The sequence below is a fragment of the Prionailurus viverrinus genome, chromosome D3, assembly GCF_022837055.1.
Source record: "Prionailurus viverrinus isolate Anna chromosome D3, UM_Priviv_1.0, whole genome shotgun sequence".
Classification (NCBI taxonomy): domain Eukaryota; kingdom Metazoa; phylum Chordata; class Mammalia; order Carnivora; family Felidae; genus Prionailurus; species Prionailurus viverrinus.
Genome location: NC_062572.1, coordinates 49,304,145 through 49,316,176, shown reverse-complemented (window position 1 = coordinate 49,316,176; position 12,032 = coordinate 49,304,145).

Genomic DNA, 12,032 nt, shown 5'->3' with positions numbered 1-12,032 from the left:
CTGATACTATGGTGGCTTTTCTAAGAATTACCTGGGCATTACCGGAAGGTAACGGATCTTACTGGCTTTCAGTCTCTATTCCACTCTACTCACATCGGTGGGAAGGAACTAAGCAACATGGGGCTTAGAACAGAAATCTGAAAATTGCCGATGGCAGGCAGATAGGAGCCACCTGTTTAATTGTATTCAAACTCGTCTGAACTGGTTTCCAAAGACCTTCATCCTTCTCCTCCCTTCCAAGAAAAAGAGCAAACCAGCATTTTCTTTTAACTCAATTCTATTTGGGAAGGGTTTCGAAACTAAAAAGAGTCGGGGCGAGGGGAGGGGGCGGAATCTGATCTACTGGCTTTTGCAATACACCAGCCGTGCTGTATACAGAATAAGGAAGCTGCATTTCAGATTGAGGTTGTGAGGGTCACAAGATAGCAGTGTGAGCCCCTGCTTTAATGCTGAGCGTGACATTTTTGTATCCTTTGTGTGGTGGTCCATATGGAGCAGCATAGCACCTAGTCGGAGCCGGTCTAATTCCTTCTGGAATGACAGGAGAGGGTGTAAACCAGCCAGGAGCAAGCAGAAGCATTCGATTCTGTAGGTTTATGCCAACATGAAGGCTGCTGCCTACTGTGTGATGCTGTGCTGAGCCAGCTCGTCCTCGAGCAAACCATCGGTATGAGATGACACTGGTTCCTCCACGGCTTTCTGTGCACAATCTCCAGTGATTATCTGACCGAGTGATTGTGCTGCTGATGCTTAGGTGCATGGTGGCAGTGGGGGAGGGAAGAAGGATAAACTCTGTGACACCCACTGATATGGGATCCTTGCTGCAGGGATGTTCACAACCCTTTGCTTTTAGCCCTGGTTGCTATTCTGTCCCTGCTCTTGGTTCAGAAAACTTAACCCTCGAGACAGCCACCTTTTAAAATGGCTCGGATTTGGGTAACTTCAAATTGTGATTATCTGAAAGCTAATTATTGCCTTTTGTACCATGGCCGGGCTTTTTCCTGCCTCTGCTCTTTGCCTCCTGCTGCTGGCCATTTCCCTGTCATTAACACTTCCACCAGAGACTGTGGAAGGCACAGCAGAGGAGGCCATGCTCAGATCAGCCGCTGGTGCTTGGGTGGAGTAGTTTAGCAGCTCTGTGTACAGGCCCCAGGACGGAAGGGATTAGTGCTGAGGTTTGCTCTCCTCCCATGCATCACAGTCCTCCTTGACATGGCTTGCAGAAATAACTGAGAATTGGGCGGGCAAAAGCTTCCTGTTGGCAGCCACCCACATTAGTGCTGTCAGGTGGCTGAATTATGGGGGATCCATCCCTCTGAGTTGGTCCTGAGTCTACTGCTGTCTAAACTACCACCAGGCAAAAGGCAGTCACTGTGGAAATTGTACTCACTTGCAGACCGCCAGAGGGCCAGTTTAACAACGCAGGTCTGAATTAGAACGCAGGTCCGCTGTTGACTAGCCATTTGAACTCAGGCCAGTAGAGGCCATCAGGACATCGTGGGTTTCTGCCAGCTCAGGATTTGTTCCATTTCTGGTCACTGAACTCATAGCTGGGCTGAGTGGAAAGCAAATAATTTCCAAGTCTTTTTCTAATGAGGTTTCAAGTTTCAGCCCTTAGAAGAAGGTCTGGGTGTGGTGGAGTAAGGATAGTAGAGAAAGACATAGAAAGAGAGACAAGGTGTGTAGACACTAGAGGCTTGGTGAGACCCCAGAGAGAAGGGGCTGGTTTGTCTGGAAAGAGAATGTTTGCCCCGAGCACGGCCCTGGATTTTTGGAGTCTCTGGACCCTGAACGGACTCCAGGCCAGGAAATGTGCTAAGTATCTGCAGTGAGAATTGAAGCACAAGAAGGTATGCCCAGCTTCCATCGCCCATGCCTTGTCTCTGCATGAGACCCCACTTTGAACTCCTAGAAGGAATTAGGTTCATTTTCCTACCCGTGCAGAAGAATAGGGACTCAGACATGGATATGAAGTTAAGATATAGAGAATAGGTAAGTTTATCTTTCCTACATACCTGAATTTATAGTTGAAATTCATCCTTGACATATATATATATATATATATATATATATATATATATATATTTTGAAGTTTATTTTTATTGTGACAGAGAGAGAGAGAAAGAGAAAGAGAGAGAGAGAGCACACAAGCAGGGGAGGGGCAGAGAGAGAGGAAGAGAGAATTCCAAGCAGGTTCTGGGCTATTAGCTCAGAGCCTGACACAGGGCTTAATCTCACGGACTGTGAGATCATGACCTGAGCTGAAATCAAGAGTCATATGCTTAACCTACTGAGCCCCCCAGGTGCCCCCCAGGTATACTTATCTTAATTATTCAATAAATATACATTCTTCCCAAACCATAAAATAGGATTAGTAATTCTCAAGGAATCTGTTATCTGTATACATTTTTGTGTAAATTATCCCATTTGTATTTCTAAAGCTAAATGACAGATGAAACCATGGTGGTTAAGATCCTGATGTCCATGCTGAAACACTTTTTCGAAGTGTAAATAAGAAAGTGCCTTTCTGGAAGTTGATTTGGTAAAATGTAACAAAATCCCTAAAAGGGTATGTGTTTTTATGTCCCCAAATTCTACTTTGAGGAACTTTCGCTATGGCAGTAATTGTGAATATATTCAAAGATTTAACCATAAAGATGAGGATGACAAAGTTAACTTTTTCTATTTTAAAAATATTGTTTATTGAGGTATCATTTATGTATAGTGAAGTGGACAAATGCTAAGGGTACCATTCAATGAGTTTTAACAAATCCACACACCCTCTCAACCTACATGCCTTCAAGATATAGAATGTTTTATTTATTTATTTTTTTCATCCCAGGACATTATTAGCATCCCTTCCCAGTCAACACCTCCACTGGAAGCAACCCCTGTTCTGATTTCTAGCACCATAGTTTAATTTTGCTCATAAGAGATATTATTGTGACAATATTAAATGTATAATTTTTCATTCCTGTCCTCCATAAACCATGATCTCTAGCAATCATTCTAGGTTTATAACTCCAGGGAAGAGGGGAGGGTGAATGCCACCTCAGGAAAGATATTGGGATAGTATCCCAAACAGAAATGAAGAAGAGTCCAGAAGAAAGGCTACCCTTTTGTCCTAGTGAATTATGGGAAAAGAGGTAATGGAATCAGGGGGGATGGCCCATACGTCTTGGTCACTTGAGGGGGGAGAGATGTTACATAGGAGGAAGTGAAATTCTGCCGCAGACACTTTTCTCTTATCACCCTCCACTAAAGAATCTGGGTGGAATCCTTTTCCTGCTACCGTGTGGGCATAAATTACCTGACCCCCTACATCCCAGCCACTCATTTAGAAGAGACGGGAGGAAGGATTCTGAAAGACAGAGCATTTGTCCAAAAGATCCTGAATTACCCAGAGTAAATGCTTGAATGGTAGCTTTAGATTGAGCAGGCCAGACTGGACTTTCTGTACAGACACTTCTCCAGTCCCACATATCTACTCCACAGGGACATTATTCAAACTAACAAAGTGAGAAATAGTGTACAGGTTAAAAAGTGAGTCATCATTTAGATGAATTATAGCAGATCCATTGCACAAAACATTATTTGGTCATTAAAATGGATTAGTCTTTCAGTTAAAAAAGTGGATTGAACATACTAATTTACTTCTGCTTCACAAACCTCCATGCAAATAATAAAGGACAAGGAATGGAAGCAGAGGAAGAGAACAAATTCTGGAGCTAGGAAAGGGCCTAACAGGTGGTAGCTGACTTCAACAGACTCAAAGAAAGCTGGATTCTTAACCAGTAGTGGGAGAAGTCCAGAATTTGGCAGAATGTCAGAGAAGCTCAGGAATTAGTGGAAAGCTTAAAAGAGAGTGGTTCTGTGAAAGGATCAATACTGAAGGGTGGGATTCCTGACCCCTCTCACACCTTGCTCTGAAAATGAGAGAAACTAAATTTATAACCCCCAGGAAGTAAACTAGAAAGTTCCTCTCTTTGAGTTGATTTTTTTAAATTTAATTTTTTATTTTTTAAAATTTACATCCAAATTTGTTAGCATATAGTGCAACAATGATTTCAGGAGTAGATTCCTTAGTGCCCCTTACCCATTTATCCTATCCCTTTCTCCCATAACCCCTCCCATAACCCTCTGTTTGTTCTCCATATTTATGAGTCTCTTCTGTTTTGTCCCCCTCCCTCTTTTTATATTATTTTTGTTTCCCTTCCCTTATGTTCATCTGTTTTGTCTCTTAAAGTCCTCATATGAGTGAAATCATACGATTTTTGTCTTTCTCTGACTGACTAATTTCACTTAGCATAATACCCTCCAGTTCCATCCACATAGTTGCAAATGGCAAGATTGCATTCTTTTTGATTGCCGAGTAATACTCCATTGTATACATATACCACATCTTCTTTATCCATTCATCCATCGATGGACTTTTGGGCTCTTTCCATTCTTTGGCTATTGCTGATAGTGCTGCTATAAACATGAGGGTGCATGTGTCCCTTTGAAACAGCACACCTATATCCCGTGGGTAAATGCCTAGTAGTGCAATTGCTGGGTCGTAGGGTAGTTCTGAACATTTTTAGTTTTTTGAGGAACCTCCATACTGTTTTGCAGAGTGGCTGCACCAACTTTCATTCCCACCAACAATGCAAAAGAAATCCTCTTTCTCCGCATTCTCGCCAACATCTGTTGTTGCCTGAGTTGTTAATCTTAGCCATTCTGACAGGTATAAGGTGGTATCTCATTGTGGTTTTGATTTGTATTTCCCTGATGATGAGTGATGTTGAGCATTTTTTCATGTGTCGGTTGGCCATCTGGATGTCTCCTTTGGAGAAGTGTCTATTCATGTCTTTTGCCCATTTCTTGACTGGATTATTGTTTTTTGGGTGTTGAGTTTCATAAGTTCTTTGTAGATTTTGGATACTAACCCTTTATCTATATGTCATTTGCAAATATCTTCTCCCATTCTGTCAGTTGCCTTTTAGTTGTGCTGATTGTTTCCTTCGGTGTGCAGAAGATTTTTATTTGATGAGGTCCCAGTAGTTCATTTTTGTTTTTGTTTCCCTTGTCTCTGGAGACGTGTTGAGTAAGAAGTTGCTGCGGCCAAGATCAAAGAGGTTTTTGCCTGCTTTCTCCTCAAGGATTTTGGTGGCTTCCTGTCTTACATTTAGGTCTTTCATCCATTTTGAGTTTATTTTTGTGTATGGTGTAAGAAAGTGGTCCAGGTTCATTCTTCTGCATGTCGCTGTCCAGTTTTCCCACCACCACTTACTGAAGAGACTGTCTTTATTCCACCGGATATTCTTTCCTGCTTTGTCAAAGATTAGTCGGCCATACGTTTGTGGGTCCATTTCTGAGTTCTCTATTCTGTTACATTGATCTGAGTGTCTGTTCTTGTGCGAATACCATACTGTCCTGATGATTACAGCTTTGTGGTATAGCTGGAAGTCTGGGATTGTGATGCCTCCTGCTTTGGTTTTCTTTTTCAAGATCACTTTGGCTATTTGGGGTCTTTTCTGGTTCCATACAAATTTTAGGATTATTTGTTCTAGCTCTGTGAAGAATGCTGGTGTTATTTTGATAGGGATTGCATGGAATATGTAGATTGCTTTGGGTAGTATTGACATTTTAACAATATTTGTTCTTCCTATCCAGAGGCATGGAATCTTTTTCCATTTTTTTTTTTTGTGTCTTCTTCAATTTCTTTCATAAGATTTCTATAGTTTTCATCCTCTTCTAACCTCTTTGGTTAGATTTATTCCTAGGTATTTTATGATTTTTTGTGCAACTGTAAATGAGATCAATTCCTTGATTTCTCTTTCTGTCACTTCATTGTTGGTATATAGGAATGCAACAAATTTCTGTGCATTGATATTATATTCTGCAACTTTGCTGAATTCGTGAATCAATTCTAGCAGTTTTTTGGTGGAATCTTTTGGGTTTTCCATATAGAGTATCACGTCATCTGGGAAGAGTGAAAGTTTGACCTCCTCCTTGGCCGATTTGGATGCCTTTTATTTCTTTATGTTGTCTGATTGCAGAGGCTAAGACTTCCAATACTATGTTGAATAACAGTGGGGAGAGTGGACATCCCTGTCTCGTTCCTGACCTTAGGGGAAAGTTTTCCCCCATTGAGGATGATATTAGTGTTGGGTGTTCATATATTGCTTTTATGATCTCGAGACATGCTCCTTCTATCCCTACTTTCTTGAGGGTTTTTATCAAGAAAGGATGCTGTATTTTGTCAAATGCTTTCTCTGCATCTATTGAGAGGATCATATGGTTTTTGTCCTTTCTTTTATTGATGTCATGAATCACGTTAATTGTTTTGCGGATATTGAACCAGCCCTGCATCCCAGGTATAAATCCCACTTGGTCATGGTGAATAGTTTTTTTAATGTATTGTTGGAGCTGGTTGGCTAATATCTTGTTGAGGATTTTTGCATCCATGTTCATCAGAGAAATTGGTCTATACTTCTCCTTTTTAGTGGGGTCTCTTTCTGGTTTGGGAATCAAAATAATGTTGGCTTCATAGAAAGAGTTTGGAAGTTTTCCTTCCATTTCTGTATTTTGGAACAGCTTCAAGAGAATAGGTGTTAACTCTTCCTTAAATGTTTGGTAGAATTCTCCTGGAAAGCCATCTGGCCCTGGACTCTTGTTTTTTGGCAGATTTTTGATTACTAATTCGATTTCCTTACTGGTTGTGGGTCTGTTCAAATTTTCTATTTCTTCCTGTTTCAGTTATGTTTCTAGGAATTTGTCCATTTCTTCCAGATTGCCCATTTTATTGGCATATGATTGCTCACAATATTCTCTTATTATTGTTTTTATTTCTGTTGTGTTGGTTGTGATCTCTCCTCTTTCATTCTTGATTTTATTTATTTGGGTCCTTTCCTTTTTCTTTTTGATGAAACTGACTAGTGGTTTAGCAATTTTGTTAATTCTTTCAAAGAAACAGCTTCTGGTTTCATTGATCTGTTCTACTGTTTTTTTGGTTTCAATAGCATTAACTTCTGCTGTAATCTTTGTTATTTCCTGTCTTCTGCTGGTTTGGGGTTTTATTTGCTGTTCTTTTTCCAACTCCTTAAGGCGTAAGGTTAGGTTGTGTATCTGAGATCTTTCTTCCTTTAGGAAGGCCTGGATTGCTATATACTTTCCTCTTATGACTGCCTTTGCTGGTCCTAGAGGTTTTGGGTTGTGGTATTATCATTTTCATTGACTTCCATATACTTTTAAATTTCCTCTTTAACCTCTTGGCTAGCCCATTCATTCTTTAGTAGGATATTCTTCAGTATTCAAGTATTTATTACCTTTCCAAATTTTTTCTTGTGGTTGATTTCAAGTTTCATAGCATTGTGGTCTGAAAATATGCACGGTATGATCTTGATCTTTTTTGTACTTACTTAAGGCTGATTTGTGCCCCAGTATATGGTCTATTCTGGAGAACGTTCCATGTGCACTGGAGAAGAATGGATATTCTGCTGCTTTAGGATGAAATGTTCTGAATATATCTGCTAAGTCCCTCTGGTCCAGTGTGTCATTCAAAGCCATTGTTTCCTGGTTGATTTTTTGATTAGATGATCTGTTCATTGCTGTGAGTGGGGTGTTGAAGTCTCCTATTATTATTGTATTAGTATCGATGAGTTCCTTTATGTTTGTGATTAATTAATTTATATATTTGGGTGCTTCCACATTTGGTGCATAAATGCTTACAATTGTTAGGTCTTCTTGGTGGATAGACCCCTTGATTATGATATAATGCCCTTCTGCATCTCTTGATACAGTCTTTATTTTAAAGTCTAGATTGTCTGATATAAGTATGGCTACTCTGGCTTTCTTTTGTTGACCATTAGCATGATAGATGGTTCTTCTTCCCCTTGTTTTCAATCTAAAGGTGTCTTTATGTCTAAAGTGGGTCTCTTGTAAACAGCATATAGATGGATCTTGTTTTCTTATCCATTCTGTTACCCTATGTCTTTTGATTGGAGCATTGAGTCCATTGACATTTAGAGTGAGTACTGAAAGATATGAATTTATTGCCATTATGATGCTTGTAGAGTTGGAGTTGCTGGTGGTGTTCTCTGGTCCTTTATAATCTTTGCTGCTTTTGAGATAAATACATATATACATATATATATATATATACACACACATATACACACATATATACATATATATATACATATATACATATATATACATTTCATCTTTTCTCCCCTCAGAGAGTCCCCCTTAAAATTTCTTGCAGGACTGGTTTAGTGGTCACAAACTCCTTTAATTCTTGTTTGTCTGGGAAACTTTTTATCTCTCCTTCTATTTTGAATGACACCCTTGCTGGATAAAGAATTCTTGGCTGCATATTTTTCTGATTCAGCACACTGAAAATATCCTGCCACTTCTTTCTGGCCTGCCAAGTTTCTGTGGATAGGTCTGCTGCAAACCTGATCTGTCTTCCCTTGTAGGTTAGGGACTTTTTTTCCCTTGCTGCTTTCATGATTCTCTCCTTGCCTGAGTATTTTGTGAATTTGACTATGATATGCCTTGTTGATGGTTGTTTTTTGTTGAATCTAATGGGGGTCCTCTGTGCTTCCTGGATTTTGATGTCTGTGTCTTTCCCCAGGTTAGGAACGTTTTCCGCTATGATTTGCTCACATAACCCTTCTATCCTTATTTCTCTCTCTTCCTCTCCTGGGACCCCTATGATTCTGATGTTGTTCCTTTTTAGTGAGTCACTGATTTCTCTAATTCTTAAATCGTGCTCTTTTGCCTTCATCTCCCTCTTTTTTCTGCTTTATTATTCTCTATAAGTTTGTCCTTTATATCGCTGATTCTCTGTTCTGCCTCGTCCATCCTTGCCGCCGCTGCATCCATCTGTGATTGCAGTTCAGTTATAGCATTTTTAATTTCATTATGGCTATTTTTTACTTCCTTTATCTCTGCAGAAAGGGATTCTAATCTATTTTCGACTCCAGCTAGTATTCTTATTATCATGATTCTAAATTCTGGTTCAGACATCTTGCTTGTATCTGTGTTGGTTAAATCCCTGGCTGTCTTTTCTTCATGCTCTTTCTTTTGGGGTGAATTCCTTTGTTTTGTCATTTTGAAGAGAGAAAAGGAATTAATGAGGTATAAAAATTAAAATTAAAAAAATTAAAATTTATAAAATATTAAAATTAAAAATTAAACACATACACACACAAATGGAACAAATGATGCTGGATTCTAGGTGTGTTTTGTCTGGGTGTTGAATGTGGTTTGACAGATTAGAGAAAAAAAGAAAAAAGAGGGGGGAAGAAAAAAAATTTTTTAATTAAAAAAAAGAAATCTTTTGAGAATTTCAAAAATGAATACACTGAAGTAGACTAAAATGAAATGATGGGAGTAAATAGAATTTGACAAATTATACACAAAAGTAAAGAATAACATAGAAAATATTAAAGAAAATTAATAAAAATTAAAAATAAATATGAATGTTTTCTTTTTCTGCATTCAAGAAAAAGAAATGAAAAAGAGAAAAAAGATTAAAAAATAAAAAAAAGGAAATCATTTGAAAATTTGAAAAAGTGAACCCACAGTAGTAGACTAAAATAAAATGATGGAAGCAAATAGAATTTGAAAAAATTTACATAAATCAAAAAATATAGTAAAAAAATTAAAGAAAAATATTTTAATAGAAATCGAAAGTAAAAATGAAGTTTTTCTCTTTCTGCATTCAAGAAAAATAAATGAAAAAGAGAAAAAAGAAAAAGAAAGAAAAAAGGAAAAAAAGGAAATCGTTTGAAAATTTGAAAAGGTGAATGCACTAAAGTAGATTAAAATAAAATGATGGAAGTAAAGTAGAATTTGTAAAAATTTACACAAGAGTTAAGAATATAGTAATAAAAATTAAGAAAAATATTTTTAATAAAAATTGAAAATAAAAACGAGTTTTTTCTCTTCCTGTATTCAAGAAAAAGAAGTGTAAAAGAGAAAAAAAGAAGAAAGAAAATTGAATAGATGGACCTGTTAACAGATTGAAGTAGGACGGAAATTATTTCGTTTTCCCCTAGAAGTCAGTCTATGTAGCGCTTTATAGTCCATAAACTAAGATGGCGGTGAGACTTGTGTTCTTGAAGAGCGAAGTTGGCCCAATTGGGCGGGGCTCAGTGTAATGGCTCCGTTCTCCACTAGATGGCGCTGCTAGCCTACTGGGGTAGATTGTGGCGGCGCTCATAGGTGCATATGCGCATGTGCGGGAGCGGTAAAAATGGCGTCAGCGCTCTACCCAGTCTGTTCTCCCGGATCAGCAATCGCGCACCAGTCCTCTGTCTTCAGCTTTCGTCTACTCTCCGCTTTTCCACTCTCCGTGACCAGGCCCCAGGCAGTACCTCTCCCGAGTTTTGTCTCAGATGTGGCTGTTTTCCCTGGCCCCTTACTTCTGAAGGACTGCAGCTTTGACCCTCTCCGCCCCTCTGCAGGAGGGTCTCACCAAACAATGGCCTAATGAGCAGTGGCCAAATGTCAGCTGCACCCAGGAACGCTTGCTGGACCCTGCTGCTGCCGGTGCCCTGAGACTGCGGCCAGGTGCCAGCCCGCCCCAGAAAAAGTTCACAAGATAGCGCAGCAGCAGCTTTTCAGGGATTATCGAAAATCACAACACACATCTGGCACCGGGCTTCACCCTTAACGACCTTCTTCCAGCACCAGCGAATGTGGCCGTTTTCTGGGGTCTGCTGGGACCAGGTGGCTTCAACAGTCTCTACCAAATGTCCTTCCAGCAGTGGAACTGCTTTTCTCCATGTGGCCTGAGAACCTCCCGGATCCCACTCTGTTCCTGGGGATTCGCCTTTCCCACCAGAGCACCACCAGGTATGGAGCTGCAGAGTTGCAGCCTTTGCGCTCCCCTTGTTTACAGTCTTAATGCAATGTAAACCCTCTTCTTTCTCCTTTTTCCTTTCTCCCTTTTTAGTTTAGTCCCTGCAGCTGTTTCTAATTTTCCACTTTCTCTCCAGCTGCTTTTGGAGAGGGGTGCTTTTCCCATGTTCTCCCCCCACTCCCAGTCTCCGTCCTCTCTCCACTCACAATAGCGCCTCCCTTCCTGTACCCTCTTGCTCCCTAAGTTCACTTCTCCGCGCCCTGTACCTGGTGAATTCTGTGGTTCAGGTTGTGCATATTGTTGTGTTAATCCTCCAGTCAGTTTTCTAGGTGTGTAGCATGGTTTAGTGTTGATCTGGCTGTATTTCATGGACGTGAGACACACAAAAAACTTCCATGCTGTTCTGCCATCTTGGCTCCTCCCTCTGAGTTGATTCTTTTTCAGGCCAAAAGAATAGACCTATAGATACTGATCATTGGGGGTCTTCTCCCCACAAAATCACCTTAGAGTGAAGCCAACCAACCAAGCCTTCACCCAGCCACAGGGCTCCCAAAAACTTTTTAGTGCCTTATCCTGAATAGAAGCACACATTTGGACTCAATCAGACCTTTTAAAGAAAGCCTATGTAATGATCACTGTCTTTAGGTACAAACACAGTAGCCACTCTTGGCTAGTTTATGCAGAAAATGGATGACCTTCCAATCACTCACCTAGCCTGTCAATCATAATATAGAGCTGGCAGAATTGGAGGTGATTTATTGATAGGAATAGAAACCAACAGTGGGTGATGAGCTCTAACATTCAGTGGCTACTGAGTCTGCTTCAAGGGCAAGTGTAAACTCACTGCTTGATTGGTGGTAACAAGCAAACAAAAATGGTGGCTTGGTGTAAGTATAGACACAGGTGGCTGTGAATCTCCAAGAATTTGTTGGGTGAGGAACTCTGGGAAAAATCAAGACATCATTCCAATGTCTCAGGTGGCTGCTGAAGAAGCTTATTTTTACCTCACAGACAGGTGAAATCTGGTACTTTGGGGTTCCACATATATAATAAGGGAAATGAAACCCAACTTTAACTGTAGCTATTCCTGCAATCATGGGGTTGGTTCAGGTGATATTTACTTTTCTTTATGTGCTTTCTCCATGTGATTTCGTTTTTGCAATTAGAACTGTCCCAA